We start from the raw sequence: 27,192 nt of genomic DNA, 5'->3' as shown, positions 1-27,192 counted from the left end.
GGTTTTCCATGTATAAACACTTGTGTTATGGTGGATGTTTTACTTATTGTGGATGTTGTTATATCATTTTGGATTACATGCATATTGTTTAACAAACTTGTTAAGTATTTCTACCGGTCAATGTTTAAAGTAATTTTGTTTTTGGTGTCACTAATTCACCCCCCCTCTCAGTGCTTTACAAGTCCATCAGGCATATGGGTATACGATGAAGGTGTGTGAAAGAGGATCTATCTGCCTAATTGTTTGATAAGTGTTGTTTGAGTTGGTGAAAAGTGTTGAGCAATGTGGACTTTCATGTGTTAGCTACTAGAAGCAATGAGCTGAAGGTATCTACAGTTCTTAAGATTGTAGAGGTGTATTAATGGTGGATTCTATCTCTTTTATTCTTCTTCATCTGGGCAATGAGCCCTCCGATAGTGAGCATTTATTTCTTTCTTCTGGGTAGTGAGACCTTTAGTAGTTTGTCTTTCTTTGTAAAAATCACCTTAATCAGTGTCACCCTAATAGGTGTTCATATATTGAGAATAACATTCTCCATGGTTTTTCCCTTAACAGGGTTTTCAACATCAAATCTGGTGTTTTATTGTGTATGATGTGTTATGCTTTTAATGCTCACATCTTTCTATGGATTAAGTAATAAAAGTTATGTTACTATGGATCTAATTTAAGGAAAATATTTTAAAGATGTGTGCAAAACTGATTCCCCCCCTCTCTTAGTTGTCTTGTGTGTAAGAAAATTTAACAATTGGTATTAGATCCTTTCTTCCTTAGGGAAAATCTTAACTAATTAAGGAGACCCAAATGGTGCACAAAATGATAATCCTTATGTTTGATGGATTCGACTATGCTTTCTAGAAAGTGAAGATGCAAGGTTACTTTATTTCTCTTGGCTATGAAGTTTGGAAGTCTATTACACAAAAGTACATCAAACCATCAATTGGGGTGAACACTCCAGATGAGATCAAGGAATTTGAAGATAATGAAAAGGCAAGGTTTGCTATCTTTAGTGCTCTTTCGAAGACTGAATTAAAAAAAACTTGTATCTTTGGAATCTGTTCATGATGTTTAGAATAAATTAGAAAAGATTTATGAAGGAGATGATATAGTCAAACAAGGAAAGTTGTAGAATGCTAAAACTAAATATGAATGCTTGCGGATAGAAGAAGAAGACAATATAACTAGCTACCTACAAAAGATAGATGATGTTGTAAATGAGATCAATGGTCTTGGTGGTAACTTATTGGAAGATGAAGTTGTGAAAAAGATACTCATAACTCTTACTAAAGCCTATAGATCTAAAGTTTCAGCAATAGAAGAATCACATAATCAGAATAAGTATACTAGAGAATACTTGCATGGCTCATTACTTACTTTTGAGATGAGATAATTTGGTACTACTAGTGCAAGAATAGAAACTACATTTAAGGCTACTAAATCAGAGAAAGGTGATGAATTTGATGAAGAGAACTTTGATGAGATTGAGAAAATATTTGTGAGAAGAATGAAGAAAAGAACTAGAAAGTAGAAGGGTAAAAGTGTTTCAACTATGGAGAGACAGGTCATTATGCTTCTAGATGTCTTGATAGAATTGCAAATCAAAAGAATAAGGAAATCAAAGGAAAGTTCAATAGGAAGTCTTATTATCTTAGAGAAGATGCAAATATTTTTGATGATGAATCTAATTATGAAGAAGATAGTGAATGTTTGTTCTCGGTGGTAAAGGAAGAATCTTGTAATGCTAACCTTGGCAAAATTGTGAAGGAAAAATCTTCAGAAGATGCTACTAAAATAGAAGGTATTGTTGTATCTCCTTTTCATGCTAAAAGAGATAAAGATGAATGGATTATTGATAGTGGATGTTCAATGAATATGACTAGTGACAAGAGTGAGTTTGTAAAACTTGAAAAATATGATGGAGGTGTTGTTAGATTTGGAGATTATCAGATGGCTAGAATAGTTGGAATTGGTTCTATCAGTTTTGATGTCAAACATAATATGGACAATGTTTGCTATGTTGAAGGCTTAAATCATAATCTTTTGAGTGTTGGTCAAATGCGTGGAAATGGATATAATCTTGTTTTTCACGATGATGGGTGTGAGACCAGGAAAAGGTTCAGAACTGTGATTGCAATAGGAAAGAGGACAAATGGAAATGTTTATCAGTTGAGGATAACTAGCGGATATTGCCTGATGGCATAGATTAATGTGAGTTGGTTATGGCAACAAAATATGTGTCACGTTAATTTTGATAATCTGGTCAGGATTAGTTCAATTCAAGTAGTGAGAGAAATGTCAAAGATTACAAAGCTTGCTAATGCTATTTGCAAAAAAATGTCAAGTTGGAAAACAAACAAGGAGAGCTTTTAAAGTTAAGGAACAATCTTCTACTGGACTATTGGAATTAGTGCACACTGATCTTTGTGGTTTGACAGAGCAAGAAGTCAACAAGGTGATTGGTATTTCATGCTCTTAACTGATGATTTACTCTATAATGACTTGGGTTAGTTTCTTAAAAGAAAATTCCGAAGAACTAGAAAAGTCCAAGAAATTCAAGGTTATGGTTGAAAATGAGATAGATAGGAGAATAAAATGTTTGAGGTTTGATAGAGGTGGAGAGTTTACTTCTGATGAGTTCAATAGTTTTTTTTGAGAATCATGGGATAAGAAGGCATTTGTCTACTCCTAGGACGCCATAGCAAAATGGTGTGGTTGAGAGGATGATTAGAACAATTCAAGAGGCTGCTAGAACAATGATGAATGAGGCAAGTCTATTGGAAATCCACTAGAAAGAAGCAATACATATTGCAGTATGCACACTTAACAAAGTATAGATTAGAAGAAACTATGAAAAGACATCTTATGAACTATGGTATGGAAGGACTCCGTATGTGAAATATTTTAGAGTTTTTGGAAGTAAATGTTATATTAGAAGAGATGAAGAGAATTTGGGAAAGTTTGACACAAGAGTTGATGGAGGTATATTCCTTGGCTATTCTACTAAAAGAAAAGCTTGCAAATGTTATAACAAAAGATAGAGAATAATTATTGAAAGCACAAATGTGAAAGTTGATGAAGACACTTTGAATAATATAGTTGTAAAGATGGAATATGAATTAGATGAGTCTACCAATAAAAAAGAAGAAGAAAAGGCTGAAGAAACAAAGATATAAAATGATAAGGAAGATGCTATGAAAACTTCTCCTAAGACTGTGAGGTATGTGCAGAAGAACCATTCAGAGAAACATATTATTGGAGACAAAAATAGAGGTGTTATCACACAAAGTAAAGCTGCTAAAGAATAGCCGAACTTATGCTTAATTTCATAAACAGAGCCAAAGATAGTAAAAGAAGCTTGCAGTGATCAACATTGGATGAAAATTATGAAAGAAGAATTGGAACAAATTGAGAAAAAATAGACTTGGGAACTTGTCCCAAGACCGGCTGACAAGAATTGATAGGAACTAAATGGGTATTTCTAAACAAATTGGATGAAGATGGACACATAGTAGGGAATAAGGCAAGACTTGTATGTAAAGGCTACTCATAGGTAGAAGGAATAGATTTTGAGGAAACTTATGCTCCTATGGCAAGAATGGAAGCTATCAAAATGTTTTTGGATTTTGCAGCACATAAGGATTTGAAGGTTTATGAGATGGATGTGAAGTTTGCATTCTGAAATGGAGAACTGAAAGAAGTGTATATAGAACAAACAAAAGGATTAAAGCTATCAGATAATTTGGATATGGTTTGCAAATTGAAAAAGGCATTGTATGGATTGAAGTAAGCTCCCAAAGCTTGGTATGCAAGGCTTGATAGGTATTTTCTAAATCAAGGATTTCAAAAAGGTTTTGTTGACATGAATCTTTATTTTAATGTTGAGAAAAATGGTATCTTCATTGTAGTTGTTTATGTGGATGATATAATCTTTGGAGGAAATGATGGTATGCGCAAGAAGTTTTTTTATGAGATGCAAGAAGAGTTTGAAATGTCTATGATTGGGGAAATGAATTTCTTTCTTGGTTTACAAGTTAGTTAGAAGGATGATGGTATCTTTACTTCACAATCAAAGTATGTTAAAGAAATGTTGATGAAGTTTGGAATGGAAAATACTAAACCTGTATGTACTCTGATGCCTACTGGTTGTAATTTGAGCAAAGATAATGAATCTTCGAAGACTAATGAGAGCAAATATAGATCAATTATTGGAGGATTAGTGTACTTGATTGCTAGTAGACTAGATATCATATATGTTATTTGTCTTGTAGCTATATTCTAGACAGATTCAAAAGAGACACATGTAGCTTTTGTGAAAATAATTTCCAGATACTTAAAAAGAACAAAAGACTATGGAATGTGGTATCCCAAAAGATCTATGATAGGGAGATACTCAAAATTGGCTCAAGTTGTGTTTGTAATCAATTTGGTTTGCAAGTTCCCTCAAAGGTAATTGTTGAATGTTTTGCCACTTGTTTAGGTACTGATTCTTTGATTTATTTCCTTGTCTATGCTTCATACCAACCCTGAGATCTTCCTACCATGTTAGTTCTTATCTTCATTCATACTTGCTCTCAAGACTCACAAAACTGCAACTTAGCTTCTTAGCTCCAAACACCAAAATCTCTCACCAAGAGTTGCAAGAGGTCTAGGAAATTGTCTAACATCCTATTAGGTTTATTTCAACTTGGTTTTGTGATCTATTCAATTGTCTTTTTACTCGATTTGAAGAAAAGCTCAAAACAAGGCTACAAGGAAAAAGCCCCAATTAGCCCTCCAAAACTGCTAAAATGCTTATAAATCCACAAACTGCAAAAAAATTCATGAAACCCTTGCATACCTGGATACCCTTTTTGGATATATTTCAACTTGGTTCTATGATGAGGTCTGAAAAGACCGTACAACTGTTGTCTTATAAATGTGCCTAAAAACAAGGGTTTTCAAGGGTTTTGAGTCTTCAAACACCTTATCACCATTCCAAACTCTTCTTCAGACCACCAAATATTTTGAGAAGGTCTTTAAAATCATTATGAATCCTTCCAAATTCCTTCCCTACAAGCATAAAGACAAACACTTGATGTGCAACCAAGTTTCAAGAGGAAAAGTGCTAAAAAACCATTGTATTCAACACTTTGGCTACTCAAAATGCATTTCCAACAAACTATTCATTGAAAAATCCTCCCATCTAGTCTAAAAGATTTTTCCAAACTTCATTCCACCTTAGGAAACCAAAAATGAGGTCCACTTGGGGGGGGTTTGCAAAGAAGCTTTGTTTTACACCATGAAAATTCACTAGCTGGGCTATAGGAGCTCGCCTAGTAAGCAATAAAAACCATTTTCTTTGTCATTGCCATAAAAAAAAAAATTGTATACAAGAAGGATATGTAAATAAACTTGAATCTCAGAGGCCATGGAGAGAGAGCCAAAGAAAATCAAGTTGCTTCCATTGTTGAAGCCAAACCCTTGCTCAACCGAGAACAAGGCTAAAACAAAGTAATTTTGATACAATGTTAAAACTTCACACCAGCACACAAACCCAGGTGAGAAATATTTAACACAACATGGCACAACTACCCAAATGAAAACAATACATCCAAATGCTTAGGAAGTATGGACTACTATAGCATATGGAGCAAAAATGCAAGAAAAGTGAAAAAATTCTTAGTTTTTGTATTGAATTCTTCTTGTTTTCGAATGCCAACCTGATAAAAAGTTGTGTGAGGATTTAAATAGTCACTCACAACCTAAATTGTGTCTAGGTACAGACCAAAAACTACCTTTTGCCTTATTTTTACAAATTTTCCAAAAATTGTCAAAATGTTGCTTGACAACTTTGACAATTTTTGGTATAATGAGCATTTTTGACTTGTGATCCAAATAGACTTAACTCTACCATGTGAATGGTTTAATATAGCCACACAAACATTTTTCAATTCCTAACAAGGATTTATAAGGTGTTTTGACCATTTTTCCAGATTTTGCCCATTCTAGGCTTACAAAGCATAAAAGGTCAAAAAATTGACCAAAAACTCAAAAAACAACAAAACTAAGACACAAAGGACACTTAAACACACAAAAAACACCCTTTGGACATACAAAAAGTCCATTATTCAATTGGGACCAACATAGGCCATTTCAAACCAAAATTTGATGAAGTGCTCCATGAGCTTCACTAGGTGCTCCTGCACCATACTCCCCCAAAGACAAAGAGGTCAAGTGACTCAGTTTGGAACCAATGAGGGATTAATTCCAGACTGAAGAAAGTCTAATTCAGGTACCCAAGTATCCTTGGAGTCTGGTTTGTTCCTCCACTTGATCAAATGCTCCATATAGACTTGATGCCGAGTCTTTTTCAGAATCCTAGAATCCAAAACCTTTTCAGCTTGATGCATGGGTGTAGAAGGAAGAGGCAGGTCTAAAAGTGATTGGTGAACTTCTGAAACTCTCTCATCCTCCTTGGGAATCTTCCCTTTGTATGCAACCAAATCTGCAATATTGAAGATAGGAGACAATGCAACATCATTAGGCAAATCAATCTTATAAGCATTAGAGCCATACTTAGCCAAAACCTTACAAGGACCTATCCTCCTCATTTTGAGTTTGATAGGAATTCCTTTTTCAAGTCTAGACTTATTCAAGTGCACCATAACAAAGTCACCAACTGAAAATTCTACATCTTTCCTTGTTGCATCAGCTCTAGCTTTGACCTTTTGTGAGGCATCTTGGAGAGATTTCTTTACTTGATTGTGGACCTCCTTCATAGACTGAGCTACATCATTAGGTTGACCACTTCTTTACTATACATTACCAAGGTTTCTCAACTCCATAACACCCCTTGGGTGCATACCATACACTATCTCAAAAGGACTCTTTCCAGTAGACCTATTGACACTGTCATTATAGGCAAACTCTGCTTGGTGAAGAATCTGATCCCAACTCTGTCCATAATCTTTTGTCAAACACCTTAAGAGGTTACCAAGTGTTCTATTGACCACCTCTGTTTGGCCATCGGTTTGGGGATGATAGGCCGAACCAAAAGACAAGTTAGTACCCAATCGTTTCCAAAGAGTTTTCCAAAAATGTCCAAGGAATTTGACATCTCTATCTGAAACAATACTAATAGGAAAACCATGGATTCGAATAACCTCTTTGAAAAACAAATGTGCAATGTGACTAGCATCATGAGTAGTTTTGCAAGGAACAAAATGTGCCATTTTACTGAATCTATCAACAACAACAAAAATGCTATCAAAACCAAGCTTTGTTTTGGGTAAACCAACCACAAAATCCATACTCACACATTCCCATGGACTTGTAGGAATGGGTAATGGCTGATAAAGACCAAGATTGGTAGATGTGCCTTTTGCCTTTTGGCAAACCGTACACTGCTCAACATACCTCCTGATATCCCTTTGCATTCTTGGCCAATAGTAGAAATGTTGCACAAGTTCCAATGTCTTGTTTAGACCAAAATGACCACTCAAACACCCATTATGATTCTCTTGGATCGGATTTTCCCTCATTGAGCCTTTGGGAACACACAACTGTCCACCTCTAAACAACAAACCATTTTGCAAGGTGAAGTCAACATATTCACTATGAAAATGGTTTTGAAATTCTTGACAAACCTTGTAAATGGCTACAAAATCTTCATCATTTGGATACAAATCCTTGAAGCAATCAACTCCAATACTCTGAATCTGCACTTCCTGCACTGTTAGTAGCCTTCTACTCAAAGCATCTGCTACCTTATTACATTGTCCCTTCTTATGCTTAATGGAAAATGTATATGATTGCAAGTACTCAACCCATTTAACATGTCTATGACTCAAATTATCTTGTGAATTCAAAAAACTAAGAGCTTGATTATCTGTGTAAACAACAAACTCTTTGGGCAGAAAATAGTGTCTCCATTTTTGAAGAGCTTGGACAAGAGCATACAATTCAAGATCATAGGATGAATACTTCTTTTTTGCATCATTGAGCTTTTCACTAAAGAAAGCTACTGGTCTATTATCTTGACTCAAAACAACACCAACTGCTATGTTACTTGCATCACATTCAATAGTGAACAACTTATCAAAACTAGGAAGAATGAGTACTGGTTGTGTAGCTACCTTTTGTTTCAAGAGTTCAAACCCCTTATTAGCCTCTTTGGTCCACTGAAACTTTGCCTAAAAATACATTTACAATCATACTCATTTCCCTCCTTGATTGAACCTAATTCCTAATTTTTTGTTGCTTAACGTTTTGTCAAAGCTAGGAAATTTTATGATTTCCCTTCCTATGTACCCATCCCTTAAGAATCTCTAAATTTGGCTCCCACTTCAAAAAAAATTCTTGATTATTAAAGTTGGGATTTTAATTTTTCCTTTACCTATAAACTATTCCAATCTATTATCAACTCCCAAACCCAGTTGATTCTTTCTTCCATTTTTCAGAGTTGAGATTATTCTATTTCTTTTACCCAATGTAATGGGTGGAAAATTAGGGTTTCCACCATGAGAGCGATGAAAAGCCACTAATTTACCATTACATTCAAAAGAGGGGTGAATCCAATAGATTTAGTCACAAACCAATAATTATAAGAACTAAAATACCGATTGGATTCAAGGGGGTGTGGATTGATTTGCCCTCTTTTGTGAGTTGAAATGATAAAATTAGGAAAAAGTGTTAAAAATGAAGGTAAAAATGTGGAAACAGTGAGCTATAATTGTCAAATTGAGGCATGCACCTAGATTTCAGCAGTATATGCAAATTCAAACCCGATCCCCCAAAAAGCTCCAAAAATGTCGGGACCAGAGCACCCATCACTCTGGTCCTCCTAAATTTTCACACACTAAAAAGGGTTAATTCGTCTTTAAAAAAATGCCTATTCAAAAGATCACAACTTCGTACCAGTTTCCTACACACAAAAAGAAAGGAAAATAAGTTGGGAATAGGGGCTTGCCTAAGTCAAACCCTGGTTTAGGAATTAACCTTGATTGAAATATTGTAAATACCGAAATAAATAATGGAAGGATATACCTCAGATCCACAATGATTGATCATGATGCTTTGCTTCTTGAATGTAATCACATATGTTATATGAAATGGCATGAACATGACAAAACCCTAATCACACACACATGGTTGCAAATGATTGATGTAATTATGCTCCACAATTGATGAATGAAGAATGTAGCCTTGAAGACCTCTAGAAATGATTGATGATGAATGCTTCAATGCTTGATGATTATAATTTTCCCCTTGTTTCATGTATCTTGTGTATGTAAATGAGAGGGGAAAGCCTTCTTATATACTTGCCCATCGAAAAATGTATAAATTTTCTGACATAGGCCGACATGGGGAGAGATTTCTCACTCATTTTTGAGAATGCAACAGGGGACCAAGATAGGGTGCAATTAAGGGGGACCGGAGCGTGGCGCCCTGGTCCCAATGAGGACCAAAGCTTCATGCTTTGGTCCTACCCTATTTTGGGGCCACGACAAGAGGTCATGTAGTGAATAAAGTGAAGATAGGACAAATTTGCATGGTACAAGCATAATTAGGCCTTAATTAGGCATCATGATACACACACTAAGGTGAGGGCCCAAAATATGGACTAAGTTATAAGGGAGTACAATTTTGGATGCTAAATTTAGCCCCCACTTTAGTGGGAGTATGGGCTTATGCAAATACTCATGGTAAAGTAGATGGAAGAGAGATGAAGAAGAGGAGGAAATGTGGAGCAAAATTACAAGGAGTATAAGACATCGCTAATTTTGAGGAACCAAGCCCCCAATCTTAAGATCTTAACTCAATCAAACATATGCAAGGGAACACAAAACAAGACAAAAAACAAAAAGACAAGCAAAGACCAAAAATACATGCAAAAGAAAAAGACAAAAAGACACACAACACACAAAAGCTAAGAACTAAAACAAGACCTCAAGTCAACTAGCTGAAGAGACCCCGATATCAAAAATGTCTCAACAACTAATATAATTCTTGAAAAATGCCATCTCATGAACATAAGCAATCACATAATAGATAAAAGCATGCATCATCCATGAACTACCAATAGCAAAACTATGACTTCATGAGAAGAAAAAGAGAGAGCATGAATACACACTAGATATACTTTTCCAGGTGATCCATGAGAAGAATGATGAGAGAGGACATAGATGCCTCACCCCTAGATGTTTTTATCTAGGTGATCCATGTTGGGGAGGAGAGTAGGAATAGTCTAGCCCTATACCACTAGTTCCACTCATCCTCATGCGTGTGTACAAGTAATGTCTAGTTTCAAGTATATAGCACCTTGTATAAGAGTTTGTTTCCTCTGTTTCAAGCGTACATCAACCTATTTAAGGTATGTAATGTAAATTCAAATGCCAAGAGGTGAATATGAGAATTCCAAGAGAAAAATATGCAAATTCCAAGGGGCGAATAACAGATACATACCTGGTTTCGAGGACATCCCATGTAAGAGTTTTCTCTAGTTTCGGTGATGTGTAACCCTATCTACGACATATTTTAATGCTGTGTCTAGTTTCGGGTGTGAAGCATCTCGTGTAAAAGTTTGTTTCCTATGATTTCAAGAATGAACACCCCATTTAATACATGCAAGTATGATATAAAAAAATATAGTACAATATGGTACAAAGGGAGCAATGTGGGTGCCCCCCCTTAAGATGTCAAAATAGCCCTATGTTGTCTTAAGGAAGTCAAAAACAAGGATACCAAACTTCAACACCAAGGAGATATTCTTTAGGCAACAATGTCATAAATCCAAGCTAAAGAGGGGATACTCTTATAAGCAAGGATAAGATAGTTGAAAAAGAGATATCTTGCAACAAGTGTAAAGGAGATCCTTGGATGAGAAGAGATCATTTCCCAAAAGACATCTACATCCAAGAGGATTTTTGTGAACAAACATAACATCTTCTACCAAAAGAAATGAGAATAAGAATGCATAACTTCCTCCTATTGCTAGGTGAAAGAGACTCTTAATGAAGAATGACACACTTTTGACCCAATGAGAGGGAGTAAGTTTATAATAGATATACATTGCCAAGTGAAGAAGAGGTTTTAGCCAAGGACTTACACCTCTTGCATTAGAAATAATCCTTAAGAAAAATGAGAAGAATTACATGACCTCTACGGAGAGATAAAACATAAGCAAATGCACAATGTACTCACATGAATAAATATCCAATGTAAGAAAAGACATTAGTATATGTAAAATGCAACTCAAAAGAATATGTAATCTTCAAAGAGAAAGAGAGAGAAAGGAAGATCACAAATTCCCCCAAGGATGGATTAGTCATGCAAGAAAGGATATCAACACATGAAAAATGCAACCTTAAAGAGAATAGTGATATTTATAAAGGAGAGAGAAGGAAAAAGCCATCCTTGCCCCCCAAGGAAGAGGACAAGGAAGAGAAAAGCACATTTCCTAAGGAGAGATTATGCATAAGAGACGTTTTGTTTCAAATAAATAATAATTCCTAACCAAGGAACACTCATGCATTCACATGAAGGATAATTCTATGCAAGAAAGGACATCAAGTTATGAAGAATCCAATCCATAAAGGGAATGGTGAAACTTAAAAGATGAAAGAGAGGATAGAGGAGAATCATGTTGCTACCCCAAGATATTTGAATTTTAAAAAGCACCACCTCTAATGACAAAGAGCCCCCAATTAAGTTAACTACTTATGTCACAGGGTGAGGCGAAACATGGGAGTGAGAGGAGCGCTAAGACACTACCTTTTAACCAAGAAAGAGAGCAAGATCTGTTGAAAGACATATACAAGCATGATCATATTATTATTGAACAAATTCCTTAAATGCTTTGCACTTTACAAGAGAATGAGAACCACCACGATGAAAAAGGCAATGTCCACTACATTCCTTATTCTTAGTGCTAAAATTCACAAAAGGAAAAACCACATTCTTGTCATACTTCAATTTCCAAAAGATTCTAGTAGCCAATTTTTCTTGATCATCAATAGGTATATGCTTATTATTTTGAGATTGAGGGAAAGATTTATTACTAGAAGAAGGATTTTCATCTATTATTGTAACTTTTTCGCTATCAATAAGTTCTTTCATTGCATTTTGGAAATCAGGATATTCATTAGAATGATGGTCTTGAGTTTTATGAAATGAACAAAATAGAGATTTTGAAGAAGAATCACTTTTACGAGAACGAATGGCTTGTTGTCTGGAAAGATGATCTTTGAAATCTTCAATCCTAAGGAGGTCATTAATAGGAGATTTATTATCATTTCCTAGGCCTTCTGTGGTAATTTGTGTAGGAGGGTTTATAGGGACTTGTTGACGACTGTTTTGACACACCCGCCAACAGTCAGGTAGCCAATGTGAACACTCACCACCTCTCCTGAAAAGCAACGAGTTTGGGAAAAATCACTACTCCAAGGTCTCTATAGTCGGGTCTCGACGGTGATGGGCAGCCCAATGTTTGATATGGTTGTACCTGTCAAGGGGCCTGCTGGTAAGACTAGATCTAACTAGTTATGGATAACTGCACTTCCTTTCTTTTTTGTATTTTTATGGTTTAAGGTTCTCTAGGAAATAAAATGCGAAGCGTAAAGGGGAACAAGAAAATAACAATAAAACCAATATATTAACAACTTAATGACATACTCAATTAGTTCCCTGCAATCCAAGAAATTATCAAATATTATCCGAGTTATCATTCAACAACGGACCTCCAGAAAACCTTCAAAATCATCAATTTCACAGATTATGGGAATAAAATAATCAACAATATGGCCTATCATAGTAATTCTCATACACCACTGACGTGCGCAATATGATTCATAAAGTGATAAACAAAAAAGATTAAACCACATTGCTAACTCCAAATAATAGACGTTACCGGATTACACGGAACAATTTAGTAGAATATAGACGTAGATCAAGCAATCTACAAGCTGCTTCTTATATTAATCTCAATAAATGTATAACAAAATAACTCAACTTCTTAACAATCTGTAAAATATTCTAAAATTTCTAAGTGGGCCACAAATCATTAATTTGGGGACCCTTACAAATGAATTCGACTTCTCAATTTATAGATGTTCTCTGCCCTATTATCTAGGAAATAAATCTAACCTAAATTAAGAATTGAAACTAGGAGTCATAGTTAACTTGCAAGTTTCTGCCTTGATACTCCACTTAACAACTACACAATGGGGATTGCATGAGCACTACAAAGACCATGTTGAGTGAGCCACATTTTTGTAGTCATGCAGGATTTCTCTCAAAATTGGAACTTGAGTAGGAGTTGCAGCTGAAAATACAAAATTAAGGATTTGTGAAAAAGATTTGCTATCTTTAGCAACTATGCATTTATTCCTTATTTCTTGGCAAAATCTCTATAATTATCTATTATGCATGTGACTGCTTGAGCAGGAGGATCAACTACATGTTTAACTCTAAATTTATATTTCTTCAAAATTGCATCTGCATGCTTCTTTCCCTTCTCCAACTCCTTTATTGTGTTGGCCACCTCTTGACACTGAGTGATCAAATATGTATACTTGTCCATGAGGATGACATCAAACTTAACTCAAGGTCCTAAGTGTTGTGCCTCATATGCGTCCCACTGATCCAAAACTTGTTGTTGCTCCATTATCCTAGTACTAGTCAGTCCTAATCCGAAGGCTCCAACCATATTCTTTACAAAATTCTCATATGAAAAAATTCCTTGAGGAGGGGGACCTGAATCTTTGCCATATCCTTCATATACTGCTGAAGCATTTCAATCTTCAGCTCCAAAATGTATACATAGGACTGTAAGTTTTCATAGCTGTCACCTCCTAAGAGGTCCTCCTCCATTACTGTCTCTTTCCCTAGCCGTAATACTTTATTCAAAATTTGAAATTGTTTATCGAAAATGCTTGACTTCCGTTCCCACTGTGTAGAACAAGAAGCTAAGGCTCCGCCTGCTTGTACTTCCCTCTGGTATATCTTCATTGTATCATGCAGAAATAGTCTAATCTTAGCTGCATTTATTTGGGTCCATTACTTGGCTGCAACATCCACCCGTCTCGCCTCCACTAGTGCCTTTACTTCTCCCTCTAGCAGTGATGAGGTTGAAGGTAGGTCATCGGTTCTATAGGATTCCAGAGGTTTTCTCATTTCAACTAAGAGTTGCTTGTATTGTCCCACTTGTGCTTTGAGCTCTAGATTCAAAGTACGCTCCTCTACACGCCCTCTGATGACACTCATGGCTAGCTCAAAATTATCTAGTTCTCCCCACTTGGTTTGTTTACCCAAATTTATCTAGGATATTTGATACTTGGGGGAAGCTTGTCCCTCAGCTTGGAATGGAACTACCACATCTGCAATCACTTCACCAAAGTCCGTTTTTTATAAATGATGAACGGTTTTTAGCTTCTTAACCTTCAGTGGCTCCTCGATGATTAATTGTTGTAAAGTGACCTTGGGAAGCTCCACTTTTCTCTTTTTCTACTCAAAAGTGAACTCAAGACATTTCGGTATATTTTCATCCTTGTCACCTTAATGTGACACTATGTCTGTAGTTATAACATGGACGTCCGCTTGCTCCTCTGCTTCATCTCTTTCCTCTGCCTTTGTTTGTCTTCTTCCTTCTTTAATAATTCAAACTCCCTCATCTTTTCTTGGAGTTTCTTCATCAAGTCCTTAATACTTTCTTGAGGTTTGTCCCCCTCATCCGGATTGGTGGATGTATTTTTCCTTGAGGCTGACCTCGTCTTCCGAGCGTACTCCTTATGGCCCGTTGATTGAGGTACCCCTGAGGTGGTCTCCTTCTGTTTCGCCTTTGAGGCACTAGGCCTTACACTCTGGATTAACCATTGCTTGGTCCTATTGATGACCACTTGAGAAAATTTTTCAATATTTAGGTCTTCATTCACCGACCACATCATTGGAGAGAGAGGTTTCTAATCAATTTCTAGCCCTTTGTATGCCGCATCAAGCAAGTCTCCATCGTCTTTGAGGTCTTTGGGGAGATTGGTTTCAATTCCAAAATCTCTGATTTGTGGCACGGACAACCGACTATAACTCTTTTCTCTGACTTCAAAACTATCCTGAAGGTTAGCTCAAAAATCCTCCAGTTTCGGCTTGTTTGAGTTTCCCATAGGGGTCATAGAACTGCCTAGCATAATCATATTCTTTTAGGTTCAAATCTTGAAGCTGTAGCTCTACTAATTTTGCAACCTGTATTTTTGAGCATGCAAAATATCCAATTGATACCGAGAAATCAATACCTGTTTTATGTTTGGAAGACAAAAGAGAGTAGTGGCCCAAAAGTTGCCTTACATACTCCAGGAAAATCACTCTATCATTGTAGTATCGGGGCAACAACATTGGGTTCCCTGTGAATCCGCTAACCTTGATGTAGGTTGAGCGTGGGTTTTGGATGAACCAACATGCCCACTCTCGAATAATAGCCATGGCATCCGTGCTAATCCGGTATCCTGCATCCCCTGTTAATTTGATTGTTACTGGGAAAATGAAGGCATCATTAATTCTCTTGAAATGAGCCTTTGCATTGGCTAGAGTGAGTTGGGAATGTTTATGGTGAAAATGGATAAAACAATATTGAAAGGCTAAATGAATTCAACCACAAAACCCTAGCCTAACAACAACAAAGATCCACCATAACATATGAAGATTACCTAAGACAATGAAAATCAAATTAAATCACAAAGATTATACCATCACATGTCCAATAGGGTTTGGATCTCCATTCTTCCTCTCTCCATTGACCGTGATTGAAATATTTGCTCTCAGATTTTATGTGTGCACAAGAGCTCAACAAAGAACAGAAATGTGGTTGCAAGTAGGCTTGATGGCATATGAAAGTTGGAAAGCGTAGAGTAGTCGGGTAGTCCACTGATCAGGGTTGATAATGAAGGAAGCATCTCCTTATATAGAAGACACTATAAGAAATGGAGGGATAAGATTAAGAGGTGTAAAAGATAAATGGTCGGCTAGGATTAGAGGGTAGGTAGAGAAAATAAGAAAATAATGAGAGGGTAGGTAGTGAATGAATTAAGAGACGAATGACATGTGTCATAAGTAGAAAAGGTTAATGAATTAATTAAACAAATAAAGATTTATTTAATTAATAGAAGAAGTGGGATAACTAAATAAATAAGATTTTATTTAATTTAGGAAAAAGGATAATTTAAATAAATAAAGGTATTTATTTAAATGAGAAATAAGGCTAGAAGAGGATAAATGAATTAATTAAATAAATAAAGATTTATTTAATTAATAGAAGAATTAAGCTAAGATAATTAAATAAATAAAATATTTATTTAATTAGAATGGACAATTTTAGGTGTCTACATTTTGCCCCTCTTTGAGACAATGCATCTTGTCGCGTTGTATCAAAGAAGATAAGATGAACTGATACAAAGTTGCCCCAAGATGGGAATGATATGCCCCCTCGAGATATTGGATGAAAATGTCTGAAAAGATCACATACAATTTCTCGATAAGAAATAAAGGGTAGAATGGACTGACCGGATAGGATAGAGTGACAAAGTCATGGTATAAATAAGATTGACTTGGGAAATGAGGGCTAGGGTAGTCTATAAGATAGACTACGAGGGAACACATCCTCATTGTCATCCACACATCCAAGAGATCAGAGTGCAGAGATAGCAGAGAGCAGTCAGCAATGATGGCATTGGTGCATAGATTCGACCACGTTCGCCGATATCAGAGGCCAGTAGATGCAGGATAGCTGGTAAGTACCACAAAACCCCCTTGTACTTTGTCGCATGAAATGTTGTCATAAATTCATGCTAGGTAGCACATTTAATGCTTTTTAGAATATGTCAAGCGGGGTCAAAAAACACTAAGGCGCGTCTGTACTGGTGCAAGGCGCATATGGGTAGGCTAGGTGTGTCTATGTTTGTGCTAGGCCCATCTATGAATGCAAAGGTGTTTATGTCAGATGCGAGCACGTCCGTGTTGTGTAGGCGCGTTTATGTTGTATGGGCGCATCTATGAAGAGCAGAGGCACGTCTATGTATGTCAGGCACGTCTATGCAGAGCAGGCGCGTATGTGCAATATGTAAGCGCATTTATGTCTTCTTAGTCGAATTGGCAATTCTGTGATGAACATACGTTGTCGATTGGATAAGCTACTGAGAGGATACACTCAAGCAGGTCCTCTAAGGAAGACTAGGATAGCAGATAAGGCTAGGATTGACAATTCTGTGATAGAACATACGTTGCCAATTAGGAATCTACTCAAGAGGATACACTCAAGCAGAGGCCTTAGGATAGGATAGATCGAGGCACTTTGTGATGAACAAGGAGCACCAAGACATAATACTTTGTGATGAACAGGGAGTGCAAAAACACATAGTACTTTGTGATGAACAGGGAATACCACTAGGATAAACAACAACACTTTGTGATGAACAGTGAGTGTCAGTAGGATAGAGTTCTATATGATAGATATAAGCACTAGGATAATAAGCAACATTTTGTGATGAACAGGGAATGCCACTTTGGCTGACACAATTGATTTGCTTGATTGCAGGAGTACCTACCTATGCTGGAGTTACAGGAGAGATTCCCATCGACTCAAAGTTTATGACCAGAGCTGACATTTGAGGATAGGGCAGTGATTGAGGTTATGGGCTTGCGACATATTTTGTATGTGCCTGAGTTTTGGGTGAACATGGGGTTGCTGACTGCGCTAGCTGAGAGATGGCACTCAGAGACTTGCAGTTTTCATTTGCCGATGGGTGAGATGACAGTCACCTTAGAGGATGTTTACAGGATTCTGAGGATATTGATTGATGGGTAGTTGGTTCCTTACGATCGAGATGGAGACAGGGATGCACTGAGACGAGTGTTCCAGGATCTAGGATTGGAGATGAGGGTTGGACACGTGGCATGGGACACGATGACATGAACTAGATTAGCACTACCAGCAGTACTGGCAGGAGTGATTAGTGGGTTCCTCTGTTCGGATAGGGTGATGCAAGGATTGGCTATGCGATGGGGGAGTACACTAGAGACACCGGTGACACAACATACCCGATTTACATGGGGACCGTGTCTGCTGGCACATTTGTATTATGAGCTTCATCAGTTTGTATACCATGGATTGGCAGGATTAGGCCACGGAGTTACATTGCTGTAGGTGTGGACATATGAGCATCCGCCGGTGACACAACCAATTCATTTCAGAGGCAGGGGCCATGTGTGTAGTTTTGTGCATCTATATGACATGATTACATCTCAGCTATGGATTGGGAGATTAGAGTACTAGCGCAGGGTCATCGATGAGATTGCCACTATAGTATGGAGGCTGTACCGAGAGTGTGAGGAGTGGGAGGATGACGTAGTGGAGCTGCCATATGTGTTTAGGAGCAGACATCTGATTGGGTGAACGCCATGTGTTCTTGAGAGGCAGTTAGTGGACAGGCTGGGCAGACAGTTCGATAGGATATAGTGGATGCCACGGGGTTCTGGGATGTATGCTTGGACAGTGAGGGATCAGGTGCACTTTGGGCCATTGTTATCATATGATTAGGTAGTGATGCAGCTAGTAGAGATGATTCCCTTGCCTTGGGATATGTGGCCAGAGATAGAGGATGCAGGGATGGATGCAGAGTATACTGCATATTGGGTTGCGCATCCATTTCCATGGTTGACGGATCCCGGGGAGCTGATAGATGGAGATGGCGGAGGTGATGGGGATGATGATGGAGATGGTGGAGGTAGAGGTCGACAGAGGAGGCGAGATGTAGTAGGAGAGAGGAGAGTGACTCCACAGAGAGAGGGTGGAGAGGAGAGGCAGGCTCGACAGGTTCACATGGTGAGGGGTAGAAGCGGATTGCCTTTACAAGTGCCAGCAGCACAGGGTCCCAGACAGGTACAGGGACAGGGACAAGGATGGGGGAAGCCACAGGAGCAACCATAGGTACATGGATAGGGTGAGGGGGGAGAGGAGGAGGATGCATTGCTGAAGTTGAGGGAGATCTACCAGGGACAGGCAGATGAGATCCAGAATCTCGAGCGGGAGAGGGATAGGCTCAGGAGACAGCTAAGGGACACTGAGCAGGAGAGGGATTAGGCTATCTTGTGTTATACAGAGGCTGAGACAACATTGAGGGCAGGGAGACATGCAGCAGAGGACACAAGAGCTGGATACGCCTATGTTCTGCGAGCCGGGTAGGAGATAGGCTACTGGAGAGACCTAAACTATGGAGTAGTGCCACCAGAGCAGTGGGCTAGGAGCTTCCGTAGACCATCGCGAATAGCGACAACCACCAGAGGGAGGGACAGGAGACAGACATCTAGTGGTGGGGTCATGGGTCCTCCACCACCACTAGATAGAGGGGGCAGGAGAGATGATCCTAGGGCAGGTCCTTCCAAGGCTCAGACTCCGTCGAGGCCAGGCGGCTCTGAGGGTGGGAGTTCATCATAGCCTTAGAGGGCTCCCTATGTATCAGTTTTGTACCATTTTGTATGATGACACCTTCGGGTGATTGTAGCCATATGATTTTGACATCATTGTATCATGACACTTATGATTTTGATATATATATGAGATGATTCATCCTTGCAACAGCTATATGCATGTGTACCTATGTGATGAGATGTTTCATGATGTATGTTTCTATGTGATGATATGTTTCATGATGTATGTTTCTATGTGATGGTTATGATATGGATGCAAATATGTACATAATGAAATGCAATATTTTTGATTTTTTATGTTTTTATATGTTAAGTTTGGATTAGATTTTTATGATTAGGTAATTTTATATTTTAAATATTAAACACAATGAACTTAATTTCAGTCTGATTTAGGTTCACTGCTAAGTGATTGTCAGAATACAGTTTTCGCTTTCAATCTGATATAGATGCAAATTACAATGTATATATAATGTGATTGAACTCGCTGTGTATACCTCCGATCTGCTTATGTATATTCAGAATTTGATGTGTGTTGTATTGATCTGCCTGAGTATGTAATGTGCCTTGTCACGATAATGAGGAATACCAGTTTCCTTCTGTGTATATGAGGTTCAAACTTCTTGTTGAGTACATATTCGAATGTCTTTTATCTGCTTGCATATATCTCCGTTCTGCTGTGTCATATTATTTTCCACGATATGTAATTCGTACATTAGTCACTGATGAAGGAAAGTATGTATTATATTCACCGATAGGAGATGACCTTCAAGAGTCATCTCTCCTTAGAGAGATATGATTGCTCATAAAGTAACACACCCTTCCAATACGGAGTGGCGGACTTTCAGGAATTGGTCATAAACAAACATTAATAATAATAGTCTAAAAATAACATTACTTGCAAATTAATTTGCTTATAAGGTGACGACTCAAGTAATTGTCTAAGGCCAAAGGCCACTTAGATAATTAAGTTAACTCTGTCGGCCAAGAAGGATTCTGAACAAAGCTACCATATCATCAACACTCCCTCTTAGCTAGGGAGGATAAAAGGTATTGGGAGCAATATTCATAAATCCTATGATGCTTATCTTGGGACCATAGTTTCAAGATGTGAATTACCTCTGTCGGCGATTCTATTCACAAACTCTTGAGTGGATTGCCATTGTCGGTGATTCTATCCATAAGCTCTTGTGTGGATTGTCTCAGTCAGCGATTCTATCCACAAGCTCTTGTGTGGATTGCCTTAGTTGACGATTCTATCCACAAGCTCTTGTGTGGATTGCCTCAGTCGACGATTCTATCCATGAGCTCTCACATGGATTTCCTCAGTTGACGATTCTATCCATGAGCTCTTGTGTGGATTGCCTCAGTCGTCGATTCTATCCATAAGCTCTTACGTGGATTTCCTCAGTCGACGATTCTATCCACAATCTTGAGTTATTCTAAGATCGTCACCTTCCAATAACCTCAAAAAATACAAGTGGAAATCATTTGGAAGTCGTCACTTCCTTATGATTTACACAGGGCCCATAAAATAATTATTAGTATTAATAATAATAATCAATATTTACAATTTTACCTCAGAAGTGCTCAATATTTATTAGTAAGCTCCCTCTCAATCATAAATGTGACCAATTGATGAGAGCTGGTTCCTTAATAATGTTATCCTCATAAAATATGAAGTGATAGTCGTCTCTTCTTTACTCGTTTTAATATTAGAAAGTTGATTTTGAAGTGTGAGGATTCTACTTGTGTTGTTAATCTCAAACATGTTTTTCAAGGCTTTGAACATGTCATATGCAGAATCTAACCTTGTAATGATAGGTAGTAGATGACCCTTTACTCCATCTATTAATAACTCCATTGCTTTAATATTGTTCTTTTCCCACTGACTCTGTTCGTCTTTTCTATCAGATTTAGAAGGATTCTCTATTATTGTTTTTAACTCATTCTTCCTTAGTACCAACATCATTCATAGTTTCCATGAATCATAGTTTGAGGCACCTTCAAGTCTATCTTCGAATTTGATTCCATTCGTCATTTTAAAATACAAACTTTCAAGGAGATATAAATCTGTTCTTAATCGGATCTTCCTTCAGGCGGTTAGGCTTTATAGAAGGAAACTTGGCTCTGATACCATGTTAAGTTTGGATCAGATTTATATGATTAGGTAATTTTATATTTTAAATATTGAACACAATGAACTTAATTTCAGTTTGATTTAGGTTCATTGCTAAGTGATTGTCAGAATACAGTTTTCACTTTCAATCTGATATAGATGCAGATTACAATGTATATATAATGTGATTGAATTCGCCGTGTATACCTCTGATTTGCTTATGTATATTTAGAATTTGATGTGTGTTGTATCTATCTGCCTGAGTATGTAATGTGCTCTATCATGATAATGAGGAATACCAGTTTCCTTCTGTGTATATGAGGTTCAAAATTCTTGTTGAGTACATATTCGAATGTCTTTTATCTGCTTGCATATACCTCCGTTCTGCTGTGTCATATTATTTTCCACAATATGTAATTCGTACATTAGTCACTGATGAAGGAAAACATGTATTATATTTGCTGATAGGAGATGACCTTCAAGAGTCGTCTCTCCTTAGAGAGATACGATTGCTCATAAAGTAAAGCACCCTTCCAATACGGAGTGGCGGACTTTCAGGAGTTGGTCATAAACAAATATTAAGTATAATAGTCTAAAAATAACATTACTTGCAAATTAATTTGCTTATAAGGTGACGACTCAAGTAATTGTCTAAGGCCGAAGGCCACATAGACAATTAAGTTAACTCTGTCGGCCCAGAAGGAGTCTGACCAAAGCTATCATATCATCAACATGTTATGCCAATGCAAATGTGAATGTATGAAATACAGATGAATATGATAATGCAAATAACTATTTACATGATAAAAATGTAAGATGTGCTAACATGTGTTGTGTGCAGGATGTGATGTAATTGTGATATCTATATGTATGTATGGAATGCTAACATGTGATAATACTCAGTCATGTGATAATACTACATGAGATGAAAATGTTTTTGGTGTATCATTATACTCAGTCATGTGATAGCAAACTAAATGGACTCAAGAAGGATGATGGAAGTCAATCAAGAAAGGGGGATGGAAGATAGAAGATATGAAAGTGAAATAGCTTCTTGTGCGTTATCATCATTGAGCTTTATTATGGAAAAATAGGTTATGACAATCTAGATATATGTTCGATCCAGAAAGTCATTGTACCTGTTTGCATGGAGATAAGACAGTTACAAACAAGGAATGCCCCAGTTCATACTAGACTCACAGTGTCCTCACATCCTCGCCTTTCTAGTCAAAGACATCCTGGAGATAAAATCTCTAGTCAGAGACATCCCGGAAAAGATAAAAGACATGTCACCAAAAGATAAAATCAAAAGAAAACCAAGACTCGACACCAACATCCACTGTAGTCCTCAAGTTTAGTGTCTCTCGTCACTTGTATAAGTCTATTCGATTGTGGTCACAATGTTTACTTTCACAAAAGGATAGATAGCACTGAACAATAATGTTGTCTGAATTTGTTGAAAGATTTGATTTATTGAAGCCCATTTCTGCTTGTCTGATCTAAAACTGATTGAATCCATGAAACTGATACTTTATTGTGGAGAATACGAAACTTTATTGCAGATTGGCGATGTAAATGCTGCTTTATTGTGGATTGTGCGTGGATAGACTGAAGAAAACTGGAAGAAACTGTACTCCTCAGAATGTGTGATGTTCTCAGTTCCACACCCATCACGAGACGTAGGATTTGCCTTAGCCACAGATAAAAGCTGATTTATTATGAATGGAAAGGGGTGAAAAGGGAGGTTTATTATGAATGGCTAACTAATCTTAGGTAGATCAATAACAAGCCATGATGAGATTGGGTAAGTTTATTATGGATGGATAGGTTGTGAGTGTGTGCAAAGTGAAGGAGGAAATAGAATCCTGAAGGAGGGAGGAACAATGTCTCTACGCATGGTGCTGGTGACCCAGTTTTCACCATTGTACTTGCCCAGGGCGCCACTGAAGTGGTTTTCACCATTGGACGAAATATTTTTTTCTTTACTTTTTTCGATTTTTTTGATTTTTTTTTTGTGTCACAAGGCGCCTGTTTGCCAGGTTTTCACCAAGTAACAATTTTTTTATTTTTATATTTTTTTGTCTTTTTTGAAATTTTTTATTTTTTATTTTTTTGTATTTTTTTTTTTGAGTTTTTTGTATTTTGAATTAGGATACTCTGAAGAGCTATGTGTAAAACCTGTGAAGGTGCATGCTGTTGATAGGATCCTCCAAAGGTTCGCCCTCTGGAGTTGAAAGCTGATATGCACCGGATCCATAGGCTGCTGTAATGATGTAAGGACCAAGACAATTTGGTTTGAATTTTCCCTTCTCTCTGTCTTGCTGATTCTTAGGATTTTCTATTAGAACTAAGTTCCCTACCTCAAATATGCAAGGCTTAACCTTATGATTGTAATTGCAACGTTTCTTGACTGAATGATGTGTAGCTCGAGTGACTATTTTCCTTGATAAAGGAATTGAGATAGAATTACTAGTGTGTGGACTACACAGGCCCGTATGCGTGTCACCTGAAGAAGTTTGGGCATCCCTGATAACAAAGTCCTTCGAGGAAGTTCCATTAAAGGTCCATGATGTATCACCAAGAGGGCATGGATGTGTGGAACAAGTGGATGAGTGATAAAAGCTTATTCAATTGCGAAAAGAAGTGAAAGTAGGATAGCATGATGGAGACTTAGGATCAACACGTATTCTTTTTTACTTGAAATTTTAAAACTTTTGCCCCCAGTTATTTTGATATTAGGGGATATCATCTCTTTCTCTTTTTCTTTCATAGGATTTTTACCCTTAACTTTGATTTTTGCAGAGTCCAATAGCTTTTGATTTTGATTTGGACTAAAGGACTTTTCTTTATTTTTGACTTTTAGATTTTTCTTTTCAAAGCTTGATTTGTGATCCCCAATGAGTAAAGGCTTTTCTGATTCTTGTTGATCCAAGTCTACGAGCGGACTGTAAATGGAATGAGTGGAAGAAATGGTAAGGCTATGTGAGTTCTCAAGAGGGCTGGCGATACACTCAATAGATTCTTTGTTGGAACCACTCTTAGGACTATTGATATAAAGAGTTGCTTGCACCACTAAAGGAGATTTGCATTCAAACTTAGTAGCCACAACACTAGGTGGTTCACACCCAATTCCTTGCAAATTGTTTATAGATTGTTCCTGTCAACTGAATACCTTAGGAGATAATGGGATTTGATCAACATGAAAGATATACTCACCACATCCCAAGTCTTTAACCTTGAATTTTTCTTTGAGCTCTGCTTGTTTGGATGTAGAAGCTTTTAAGGATTCTGGATTAACATATGATGATGAAGGAACAACCTCTCGATTGACTGGGATTGTTATTTCTGATCTAGGTCGCAAATTGTTGCAATATATGAATGAATTTGGGTCATCTTTGATGGTCACTTCAACTCCATTGTGTGGAAACTTGATGCATCGATGATATGTAGATGGTACTGCGCTCATCTCATGAATCCATGGATGTCCTAGCAATATGTTGTATGTGAGATCAAGGGCTAGGACTTGACAAAACACATCCTTAGTAATTGGCCCAACTTTGAGAGGTAAGGTGATTGTGCCCTTGGATGAACACTCTTCATCATCATATGCTTTTATGGTAATTTTGTTTGTAGCATTCACAACTTTATCAGAATATCCCAATTGTTTAAGAGTGTTCAATGTACAAATGTTAAGACCAGCTCCTCCATCTATCAGGACTTGCTTTATTCGATGTTTGTGTAGGAAGGCTTCAATGTGTAAAGGTGCATTATGTGGTTGGCTCACGGAGGCGTCGTCAGCTTCTGTGAATGTAAGGGAGTGTGGAATGGAAATGTATCCCACCATGGCTTGAAACGGGTCCATGTTCAGATCAGTAGGGACATAAGTATCTCTCAAAGTTTTGTCAAGAATGGCTTTATGTGCAGGGGATATGCGTAAAAGCTCGAGGATAGAGATAAGCGTGGGTGTCTTCCCTAACTGTTCTACAAGGTCATACTCAGGTTTGGTTGATGAGGAAGCAGTGTTTTTAGCTAGAGCACCTTGCAAGGTGAATTTACCTCAATGAGTTGTAACATTACATTCAGAGGTAGGTTCGGAAGAAGATCCAATGCCTTTTAGGACAACCTTGGGTCTTTGGGTAGAATTTTCAGGCGTTTTGTCGTTGATGATAATGGTAGAGACATAATTGTCCATCGAAATGTGATTGACAGTTGAATCATAGTTATAGGATGCTCTTGTATAGTTGGTCTACTCATCTGTGGCTTTGGCATTTCCCTTGTCATGTTTAGGGAATGGTTCCTTAAATATCTCATGTTCTTGGTTAGATGAGTGTCCCTCAATCTCGATGTCTCCTCTATTTATAAGATCTTGTATGATATTCCTCAGCCGATGAAAATTTCCTGTTTTATGGCCTTTTCTCTTGTGATATTCACAGTATTCATCGTCATTCCACCAATTTGGTTTGACCTTTGGCTCATATGAAGGTATATCTGGAATTGTTATTATTTTGTTTGCCACTAGGTTCTTGAAAGCTGACTCAAGTGGTTCTCCCAATGGGGTATATTTCCTTCATGGTTTGGAAGTTGTTTTAGTATTCACTTGATTGTTTGTAGAGCTTGATCTTGAAAAAATGATTTTGGGTCGTACTATATTGGCATCGACAACACCATCATTGACTGTGTTCTTGTTTTTATTCCAAAATCTTGGCTTGTCTTTTCCTTTATAGTCCTCTTTGTTTTCTTTGAATATTTTGATGATGCCTTGCTCAATTAGGACCTTCTTTGTCGCTAAGCCTTTCTCAATGATGTCCTTGAAGGTGGACAAACAAGATTTTCTTAGATCATAACCAATGTCTTTGTTAACATTCTGGGTGAACATCTCTACCATTTATTTTTGTGGAATTTCACAAGAGCATCTGCTGGCTAGATTTCTCTATATTTGTAAAAATGATGAAAAATATTCTCCATCCTTTTGTTTGGTGTTGCACAAAGTAGTGACTGATATGCCTATCTCTATGTGGTATGAGAAATGTTGGATAAATTCCTCTGCTAAGTCACCCCATGACTTAATTCCAGGTGGAAGTTGGGAGAACCATTCCATATCTTGATCACCTAAGCTCTGTGGGAATAATCTCATCAAATATGTCTCTTGTGCTGCTACCTCAATGCAAGCTGTGAAAAATTGTCTTATATGTGCCTTAGGATCCCCTTTTCCTCTGTACTTAGCAAAATTAGGTGTCACAAAGTGTGTAGGAAATGGAGGCATTGGAAAGATTTTGTCAAATGGAGAGGGACATATGTCTCTCATTGTGTAAGTTGGCTTCGGTGCATTTATATCCTCCATTTTCTTTTGTAAGTCCTTGATTTGCTGTTTCAAATTGTTCTTAGGTGGAGACCGACTTCTTGGACCATACCTCATGCTTTAGGCATCGGGTGGAGGAGGAGCATGTTGCATATATTGATGATATTGATCATACACATGTTCATATGGAGGAGGTTTATAGTGATGCTGCGTATATGAACCACTTGGTATAGAGTCATGATGAGGAATGGAATATCTATTTTGTCCATGTATACCATACTCTACAGGAATGTCATGATTTTGTTCTAGTGTGTTACCCCCAAATTTGACG

This window comes from Cryptomeria japonica, chromosome 9 (assembly GCF_030272615.1).
Source record: "Cryptomeria japonica chromosome 9, Sugi_1.0, whole genome shotgun sequence".
In the NCBI taxonomy this organism is placed as follows: domain Eukaryota; kingdom Viridiplantae; phylum Streptophyta; class Pinopsida; order Cupressales; family Cupressaceae; genus Cryptomeria; species Cryptomeria japonica.
This window is presented reverse-complemented; position numbering follows the sequence as displayed.